Source organism: Montipora foliosa, chromosome 11 (genome assembly GCF_036669935.1).
Source record: "Montipora foliosa isolate CH-2021 chromosome 11, ASM3666993v2, whole genome shotgun sequence".
In the NCBI taxonomy this organism is placed as follows: Eukaryota; Metazoa; Cnidaria; class Anthozoa; order Scleractinia; family Acroporidae; genus Montipora; species Montipora foliosa.
Window position 1 is genome coordinate 31081015 of NC_090879.1, and position 10948 is coordinate 31091962.

Here is a 10948-nt window from a genome sequence, read left to right on the forward strand (position 1 = left end):
TTTCGAGACCAACTATTTTCTTGGAAGAAAACGTATCACAGAAGTGTAGAGATTCAAATGTAAAGCCTCATAGGGCAAAGGCATTGCTAAATGAATCCTACAGGAACCTCCTAAAAGAAGCGTCCATTCAAATATTGTATGTACTCACGAGAGCAAAATTATGACAAAGGCAACAGAAACCAGACCACGTACAAGGGAGTCGCGTAGGCCTGTCAACCCTTTTTAACAATAGTATAATTTGCAAATGGTATCAATTTCAGTTTACTTACCACTCGTTGATATTGACTCAGTTTTTATATTTTTCGTTTACATTTGATGACAGTACTCGAGACTGCAAGATTAAGTGATTCAATGACTTTGAAAACATTAACAATGTTAATAGTTACAATTAATCTTTAGACTTTTAGTTTAAGTGGAGAGCTGGTTGTTTGTCACAGTGTACCTATATTTTGGTAAATATATATTTCTTAAAACTTTTTCTTTAACTTTAGTAAACTTAAGAAAAAACAAAAGAAAAATTGACTGCTGCCGGGCTGCAAAGCCAGAAAAGCTTATTTGGTTTGTTTGGTCTTTGCCTATCTTCCCCTTCACCTCTTGTCCATTTATTTCAAATCGAAGTCTAACTCGATCTTCAACTCGAAAACCAACTCGAAATCCAACTCGAAGTCTAACTTGATCTTTAACTTGAACCTCGAACTCGAGTCCAAACTCGAGGGATTATTTCTCCCCCAAAAACAAGGTGAGACAAATTGCAGAACCCTTCGGGGAAAGTAGAATTCATTGCTACTTTGCGCATTGATTTACGCAAATTAGCAACGATGTTTTCAAGCAATGCGAGCTGTGAAATCTGCCCTACAACCTTGTGTCGCAACGGATTTCGTCATCATCCAGTGAAATGTTCCTTTAACCTCATGAGATCATCGAAAGCCAGACAAATTGCAGGAAACTTTGCCCAGTGTAACAATCGCCAAGCGAGTAGCTTTGCAATGTGAAAACTCTTTGTCGAAACAAAATTGAGAGACAAGTTGCTCGAATAATTGTGTAACAGCGCCTTTATGGGTCAAGTCAGTAAGGAAACCATCTAACGTTGGATAAGACAACTTACTCTCCATTTGCTTATCATATGACTTTATTAGAAATCAGAGATATGCTCAGTTTTACAAAATGTGTAAAAATGTGTCTTCCAGACGCACATACAAAATGAGTTTGTGAAGGTAGAGATCTGTAGATTAATTTTTATTGTGGGAAAAATGTTACAAAAAAGCTTCGAAACTGAAACACTCGGAAAATCGATATTAAAACACGAGGCATTAAGCACCCTGGAAACGAAACAGTGTTAAAGTCGTGGATTAGATGTAATAACAGTTTGTGGTAGGAAATCCGGTTTTAAAAGGGTTTCCTTTTCGATAGCTTCGGTGTCGATGCTATCCAAAAAAGACGACACAGCTCTGGTTCCAAAAGGTTTGCATGTTTTTCTCAATTGCTGCCCCGTCCTTGAAAACAGTGATTTCTTTTCGTCCTGGTGTAAACATAAAAACAAACAGTATGACGTTGACCCACAAACAAAGTCTGGAAAAGTTAAGTAGTCAAAATGAAGTATGCTACAACAATAAAGGATTTGTTTAGGATGCCAATATGACCGTCATTTCGCTTTTTGCTTTGCTTGTTTCTTGTTTGCAGGTGGGGGTGGGGGTGGAGAGAGGGCTAACCAGTTCAAAAGTACTTCTTGTAGATTGCAAGGGTACTTTTTTTACAACTAAGCTTTTAAGAGGCCCCGGAATTAGAGACTTTGCAAAAGTGTACCCCTACTTTACATTTCAAGCATTGATGTGCACATTTAGTCTGGCGTAGTATTGACTGAATACTTTTTATGATGACAGAAAATTCCAAGAAAAAGATCATTAATTTTTTACTTGTCATGCTTTAAGCAAAACGTTTTATAATGTCGTGATAATTGCATACCTCTGCCAAACGAGCTTCTCGCGGTCGTACTTTTCGTTTGATGCGTACATGACCAACACCGCGGCAAAATGAGTGCGCATGCTCTGCTTCGAACACCGATTTTATGGGTACCTCGTGCGTGGAAGTGATTCCCGCGTGGATCAAGCTTGTGCACTCATTTTGCCGTGGTGGGTTACACACATCACAGTTCCAAGAATAATAAACAGAGTGATACCCGTCATCGCCACGAAGGCTCCCAATCCAGATGATAGCGTTGTTGGCTTGGAGCTTTCCAAAATGACGTTGTGGTCTGGAATGTGGAAAATAAGGCAAAACTCAATGGCACGTCACAGTTTCTTGTGCTATGAAGCGCTGATAACAGTGAAAGCCCCACGGTGAACCATTTACGCCCCTCGCTCCGGCAATCAGCGCTTCGTTCAACGGGTTTTAAAGGCCGTTGCTATACAGATCAAACAAAAAAGCCGAAAGCCACCTCTAAAATCACCAGAGATAGGAGTGGCTACCTGTGGCTTCAAAAGCCGTTCACTAATGGAACACAATAAGCCAAAAAGACTTGTTTGATTCACCAAAATGTACCAACGCAAGTTTTGTTGTCTTTTTGCAAGAAGCCTTTTAAGAAGAAACAGTTGTAAATCCCACCCTGGTCACAGTTTTTCTCTGTCCTTGTGTGGGCCCAATTCCAATACTAGGGTTGATCCCTGATGGAATAATTGGGTATAAACGCTTCACAGTAGTGTTAGGCCTCACTCGAACGTGGAATCATTACTCTCAAATGCTACTGAAGGACAACAACCAACGACAGTTGTAACTTCCTTCGGTGTTGTTACAAAGTTGCGAACAGCCATGACGAGGCTCTGTGCACTTGTCAATATCTGCGTCAAAAAGACCAATAATTAATTTAGTGGGTGAAAAAAGTCAATCAGTCAGTCAGCGGTTAAACCCGTCGTCTAACAAGACGCTCATTTATCCAGTCACAGGAAATCATCAAGCCAGTCAGCCATTAAGTCAGTTGAACAAAAAAGTCTCCCCCCTTAATGTCAATCAGTCAGTCATTTAGCCAGTTAGGCTGTCAGCCAGCCATTCTGTTAATCAATCGAGTAACCTTCGCTTTACGTATCTCCTCACAAAAAAACCATTCACTTGAGTGCTACTATGATCAAAAACTCACGTTCTTTTTTTTCTGTTTGCTTAACACTCGACTGGCAAAATTTTAAAGCTCAGTGAGCTTTGATTTCTATCCAAAGGCTGTTTATTTTGAGTGTAACATTTGGATTTCACGGTCAGCTCCGTTATTCACGCTCAAAACTGACCGATTGCATTGGACCAAAGAGAGTTGGATCTAGAGAATGGGACGTCATTTACTAACAAGGTTAAGTTTCACCTCGTAAATGCAGCTTATTATATAGGCAAAACACGAGAATAAAAGTCTAAAAGCCCGAAACTCCCGTGCTGCATATTAATTCAGGTGCGTACACACACATTGCATTCATTGAGTCTTTGAGGTCATCTTCTCCTTGATCCTGCTCTCTCAAGATTTTAGAGTTAGTAATCGTGGACATTAAACGGGAAAATTCCATTTAAAATAAACAGGTGTCTTTTTGAAAACAAGGCTTAAAGTTTGGGTCCCTTAGTTTAGTTAACATAGTTTCGAAATCCCAAGAAAAAGAAAAATTGATTTCTTTTGGTCATAGTAGCACTTTGAAAGTTCCAATTAAATTACCCGTGCAAGTTGTGAGATCCGCCATTAACCTGTATCCCGATTGACAGCTTCATCTAAAGCTGCCTGAAGTGTTCTGGCAAAAGTGATCACACATTGCACTCATCGACATCTAAAAGGAAAGAAAGAATAACAACAAAACTAAATAAAAATCACATACGAATGTTATATCATGGCATGTTAATAATTAACAACATTTAGCCAATTGCGAATCGCCGGACACGAGAATGATGCGAGATCGTTGCTCACCCTCCATCTCGCTTCACGCATCGCGCTTGTTCATGCTCGTTTTTTCGATTCCCGCTGTGTTAAAACACCTGTTTAAAATGGGATAGCACTTGTTTCTTTATCTTAAACTGACTGTTTCTGTCGCTTCAGCTTAAACGACGTATTTTGAGCAAGAGCCGATACCACGTAGATTTGATTTTAGTGCTGTAACATATTTGGCTGGCCAAACGTACCAGCCTTCTTCAGAAACAATGAGAGTTTACATTGGATTGCTTCTATGTACATATAAATAGTAAATGGATGTTGACGTAATACTGGAAAAAAGTGATAAAATATGGAAGTTACAACAAATTTGAATTCAAATACTAAGAGTAACGGAAAAAAAACGGAAGTGACTCTAAATGATAACCGACGTAGCATTCACTATTGCATTCGATTGGATTCGAGGCGGGAATCGAGCCTAGAGTCGCAGAATTTCGTCTTTTTAATTTCAATACCCACTTGGCTAACGGGACAAGATGGGATGAAGTTTATTTTTTGTAAAAATTGCCACTAAGGAGATCGTCACAAACATTTAAAACCAAGCTGTTGAAATTATTCCCCGCGTGAGGGTGCGTTCCTTTAGCATAATCCGAAAAAGGATCACTGATTCAAGATCATTTGGATCATGTTGCATGTTACGAAAAATAGCATTGCGTGACTAGCGTTACTTTCTAGAGGCTTCGCGAGAGTTTGTAGTTTGTTTGTTTTTAGATTCGTGCGTAAGCGTTTCTAAATCGGTGTGTTTTGTAATTTTTCTATAATTAGATTGATTACTATTTTAGAAAGTTCTAGAAGTTTATTGTCAGAGTATATAAGAAGACGAGTCCAAGCGGAGTGTTTTTTAACTAGTTTTTCACAAGCGAAGAGAGTTGGCGTTAGCCGTGTTTATTCAAGTGTAACAGAAGCAGTGTTTATTCAAGTTGGCCGAGGCCGTGTAAGTTTATCGAGTACGTGTTGTTAAGAGTCTTACTTCGTGGAAACTACGTTCATTTTGGAATAAATCTTCTTGTTGTTGTTCCGACAACCATGCCTTCAGTTTAGTTTGCAAACTACCTTTCCTCAAAACATTCGAACTCGTAACAGTGCATCAAGGATCCGAAGAAGCCTTTCACGGAGTTTCTTTGATGCACCGTGATCCAAGTGATCTTGGATCAGTGAGGGACCCCTTAGTTCAGAGCTGAGCTACCTCAGCAAGATGACATGGAGCAGGAATGAGGGTCACCCTAATCTCACCGAGCTAAAAAAGACGGTGTCTGTCCGATGCATTTCAAGGGAAGAACCGATATATAAGGACTTCTCAGACTATTTGCGCTTGTGGTGATTTCCTTTGAAAAAATTGTGAGCCCGGAAGATGTGGAATGGGAAAAAATTGTTGTCGAGACCCGTGAATTTTCAGAGCTCATTTGAGTCCCCCGTATTTGAGCCAGGGTCCTTCAGAATCTCCCAACTGAGCTATCTCGGCAAAATGACATGGAATGGAAATGAGGCTCAGCGCGACTCTAATTGCACCCAGCTAAAAAAAACGCTTTCGGTCCGATGCATTGCAATGGAAGAACCGAGATATAATGACTTTTCAGACTATTTACTCCAGGGGTGATTTCCTTTGTAATGATTTTGGGGGAAAATGGAAAAAAATGGTAAAACCGGATGATGAAGAATATGGGGAAAAATTGTTGCCAATACCCGGGAATTTCCAGAGCTAATTTGAGCCCTCCATATTTGAACCAGGGACCTTCAGAACTTCAGTCTGACCCTCTCCCAACTGAGCTATCTCGGTAAGATGAAATGAAGTTTGCATGAGGGTCACCCTAATCGCACCCAGCTAACAAATACGCTGTCCGTCCGATGTCTTCGAATGGAGGAACCGACATATAAGGACACGGTATCCGGATGTTTCGCTCGAAAGCCTATTCGCCGGGAACTACAGATGATTCGCCCGATGATATTTAATTGACTTAAAGTGGAACACAACAACAATCATAACGTGGAACCAATAAGTAAAGGAGAATTTGACATTACGTAGCATGCAAACAGGCTCTTCCTTGTTCAACGGAATGTTCAACGGGTGAGGCGAGGATAGACGCAAACTTTCCATAATCTTTTTCGATAACAACATGTACAGATATGCCAATGTCCTCCAATGAATGATTAACGAAAGCAACATAAACAAAATCTTATCACAGTTGCGTTTGTTTCCCAAACTATTTAGTTTTCCCAGGTACAGGAGCAGAAATTATGTAAAACAAAGAAACAAAGACAAGAAACAAAACAACTCCTAATAAAGACTAAACCCAAGTGACCAAAAACACAATGCTTTCCGGTACCTGAAGAAAGACCCACAACATCCTGACAGAACTGTTCTGTAAAACGTTTAACTATTTCTCCGCCTCGGTGTAATATTAGGGACTGTGCAATAATTATCAGGAAGGGGGGGTCCTAAAATGAGCTTCACCAAAGGAAAAATTAGATAGGTCCCCCCCTCCAGCAGCGTCAAGATTAGCTGTGACCCCCCCCCCCCCTCACGTTCTCTCAAAATTATGATGTGCCCCCCCCCCCCCCCTCTCTAACCCGTACCTTTAGATATTGAAAAACTTGAGAACAGATACCAATATCTTTTATCCGACAACCCTGCTTGTGCAGGAAGGTTTCTCCGAGAGGATTACAAGCCAGCTCCCCATGATGACAGCAAACAAGAGGCAAATGATATCCAGGACAAGCTTAATGCTGTCGTAACCAAGTTAGAAAAACACGGAAGACTGGCCTCAGCTGTTTACACAATTTTAATGCTGAACAACGTCATTCAATAAAGTCTCAAGTCGGTTTAAACGTTCTGCATCTTGTAGAAGACCTGGATAGGGTGATGCCTAAATATAAAGCGACATTTCCTATTGGTGCCAAATCTAAAGCATCCAAATCAAGAAAAAAGAAGGAACAGAAGAAGAGGATTGCTGCCTCAGAAAGCCGTAGGACCCGAACCTGTATAATTTTCCGGTCTTTGGGAGGTGAACCCATTGATGACAACTATGAAACAAAAGTATGTGGCATTCCTCAGCTAGAAACTGTAGACCTAGAAACACTCTCGCTGTTTAAATCAAGAACAGACCTGGCATGTCTGCGGGACCTCTTAAATGCCAAATGTTTTATTGGCAAAGCTCACAACGTGGTTTGTGACTTCTGTGCATGAGCGATTGTTTCAATCTATCATATGTTGACATTCTAAATAAGTTAAAGCATTTGTTTATGTTGATGCAATATTTAGACATTATGGATAGTCAAAGGCGTGGCATCTGTCTATTTGGAAAATGTTTATTTATTCGTTCAATTCGTTTATTCAACTTACTTGAGAAATCTAATGTAGAGCCCCCCCCCCCCTCCTTTCCATTATTTTAACTTAAGGCCCCCCCCTCTGGTTTTAGGGCCCCCCCCCCCCTCCTGATAATTATTGCACAGTCCCTAAGGCCGTCGAATTTAAAGGGAGCCTGGCTGCTAGTTAGCATGCGTTTTGTGTCGGAGTGCGCTTCACAATAAATGGAAAGAAATAAAGCATTTAAAATAGTAGTGTAAAATGGGTTTTACACTACGTTGAAATATGTGTCCACTTGAGTTGACATTGAGTCTATTTGTAGCGATTGTTTAAAGCAGCGTGGCTCGCGTGGTTTACAGGCATTGCTGGCAAATTCTACTAGCCGACTATTTCCGAAGGACATCTCAATAAATAAATGCGAAGGAAAATGCAGTACTTACTTGTTTATTTTACCTATCTGTCGAGTTTTCTCTGCAGCAAGCTACAACACAAACAGAGGGTTTACAATACAAGCAGAGAGCAAGACGTCGCAAACTCTGTTATAATATCATCATCATCATTATCATCATAGTCATATTTCTTTTAAAAATAACCGAGAACTTGGGGACTGGTGATAAGACTGACACTGTGTGGGGGCCTCGAAGGGTAGAGGTTTTTTTTTTTTTTTGGTTTCGTCCAGTACTACCTTTCTTGCCGTTAAGTCCTGGCTGAAAGGGTCCAACATGTTAGTTCAACATCATCCAACATTGTTGAATCCAACATGTTGCACTCGTTTGGCCACCATGTTGCATCAAACATCGTCTTCAACCATGATCTTTCAACGTTTCTTTTGTTCTAAGGAGTGAACAAGAGTGTGGCATTTGTTTGGCCATCACATTTTAACAGTGTTGCAGCGCGCTTGCACTGCGGCTACGGTATCGGTATGGAGATGGTTTATTCGTTGCATCTGTTTCGCGCGTCGCCACGTCAGTTCAAGCTTCAGAATGGTGAACGAGCCAAGTCTTGAATATCTGAGCGACGAAAGCTTGAGCATGCAATCTCTCTTCGAACAGATAGCCCTTCTTGTGTTCAAAGCTCTCAGGGGCATGGCGCCAATGTATCAGCAGGATCTTTTGCAAGTCAAGACCCCGGGACGCTACTCCCTAAGCAGTGATGCCCTGGGCCTTCTCAAGGTTCCTCACACCTGCATGGTGCAAGACCTCTGGAGACCGCGCATTTGCTGTTTCAAATCCCAGATTCTGGAACAGCCGTCCTCTTGCTATCAGAGAGAGAGAGAGAGTGACTCTATTGATAATTTTAAAAGGAACTTGAAAACGCCAACAGGGTGAGAGTTTGTTTTCTAAGGATTTTAGGTAGATTTTGGTTCCATACCCTTGAGTCCAACATTTTGGACCCAACACGTTGCATTCGTTTGGCCACCTAGTTGTCGTTCGCAACTTTTCAACAATGTTGCATGATGTTGGATCCGCTTGGCAAGGCCTGTATGGGTTAATGAAAAGATACTGGAAATGCTCACATAGAGAGACACCAGTTAATTTAAATTTAAAAAACTTGGCCCAATTTTATAATGATTTTTAAAACCTAATGCGTCCATGGAATAAGGATTCCCGGATTTGAGCTGCACGCACGGGCGTACGTGCGTATATGGACGCTACGCCCCTGTCAGCAATAACGCCGCTTTCTTCACGACAAAAGAACTAGACAGCAAAAGCACTAGCCATCAGTTGTGTAAGCGAGCTCTGCTTAAAACCAAAATGGGCTACCATCCTGCGATATAAGGCTGTGGTCTCCAGTAACAGAAATCCTCTCGACAGAAACAAGTCAATAGAGGTCGTTCTTTAGCCTCTCCCCGTTATTCCGAACTCCTAACTCCTGCAACCAATGAAACATGATTGTCTCCTTTGTCGTCAGAAGCTTTACTTTGCCGGCGATATTGCGGCGTATCTTTTCCAGGGTCTGTTTTTGCGCCCTGACGGCCAGTTCACCAGAGGGTAAGGCCTTAAATGTGTCCTTAACCTGAAGATAGAATGATATTTTTTTTTGGTCAATCGTGACTAGAAAGAACTCGGAAAAATCTGACTGCTTCTAACAGGAGTCAAAGACGGACAAGAGACTGCGATTCGTAAGCACATCGGATGCTCCAGAGATTCGAAGCTAGACCATTAAGCTACAATCTTGGACAACTTTTGTGGGGAAAATGTGGCACACCACAGTTAAATACTCATTGCCCAATTTGTGTGTGATAAAAGAATAAATTCTCCCCTATTCTCCCCTCCCCTTTATCCCAGAGCATTTTGCACCACATTATCAACATCGCTATGGTGGAAAGGGGAAATATACGCTTCATGTGAGTGCATGTCAAAAGATGTTTAACCCGGAATTTCCCCAAGAGTTTGGACCAAAAATGTAGGTCTAAGTGACAGCAGTTGTCGAAACACGGCATTTTCGCAAGCGCATTATGGGAGATACAGACGGTTAACTTCGAGTCGCCAGTAATAAATACGCCTCTTTATTTCGTTTCCCTCTCTTAACATCCACTATCTGCTACACTTACCTGGAGATAGTTCAAAACTCGCTTTTTTGTAATAACAAGGATTTTTCTTTTGATAAGCTGGTCTGTAATGTTCTCAAGCAGGAACCCATGAGCAGGAGATTGCCTCTTCCACACAAGCCCCATGAGTCAACCTTTGTGCGTATCTTTCTATTTTTAAAACACCACGAGTTCTTCGGCTCTGCACGCGCTGTTTTAAATGGCCAAGCGGAAAATAAAGTGATTGTCGATAAACGAAGACAAAAACAGAACAATTCAATGCATGCAAACTGTGCAAATTGATGTCAACTGATGTAAATGTGAGTGTCCTGCTGATTTAAGGGTTAGTGCTAAAAATAGAAAGATACGCGCTAAGGTTGACTCAAGGATATGGCGCTAGGGTCAGTACGCAGCTATTACAACGGCTCTCGGGATTGGTTCAGAAAACAATGGACACAAAGAACGATAGAAAAGAAACAATGGTCCCTAACTCTAAAAACAATAGAACTGCGTCCTAATTAAAGGGATCCAATGAAATTAGAGGTTGTAAAGAGCTGCGTCCTATCTCTAGCGCTAGCCTGCGAGCAGGCTCTCCGAGGGACTGGAGCTCCTACTCATGGGCTCTTGTCTCAAGATAACAAAAAGCGAAATGATTGTGGAGTTTGACCACTATAAACGACGCCGTTCTCAAGACACAGGTGGGAATTGTGTACTCGAAAAAGGCCTGGAAAGTCCCGGTAAGTGCTCAACAACTTTTTGGATGTTTCTCGAATCTCCCGTTAATTTGCATCCCGTTCTTTTCCCCGATAACTTGCTCAATTCCTCCCGTTTGGCACCGCCTGATTGGCACCGCGCTAAGAAGATCTCGGGGCCAACCCCAGGCCTCGACTACATGCAACTGCTGCGGCAGAGTCGAATCTTTGGGGCACATCTTACAGGTGTGTCCAAGGACCCACGCATCTCGCATTGCACGGCACAATAAGATTCTTGATCTACTCGAGCGTGCGCTGAGCCAGAAAGGGTACACTATCGCCCGCGAGCCTGCTATTCCCACTCCGGCGGGGATACGCAGGCCAGATTTGGTCGTCGCGCGCGGTTCGGCTGTGACCGTCCTGGACGTCACGATCGTTGCCGACAATGCTGATCTAGCACGGGTCCACGGCAG

General features: G+C 41.9%; 1 pseudogene; it reads right to left on the reverse strand.

Moving 5' to 3' along the window:
* The window catches only part of LOC137975553 (endoplasmic reticulum aminopeptidase 1-like), a 38556-nt pseudogene continuing 27608 nt past the window's right edge, over window positions 1-10948 (reverse strand).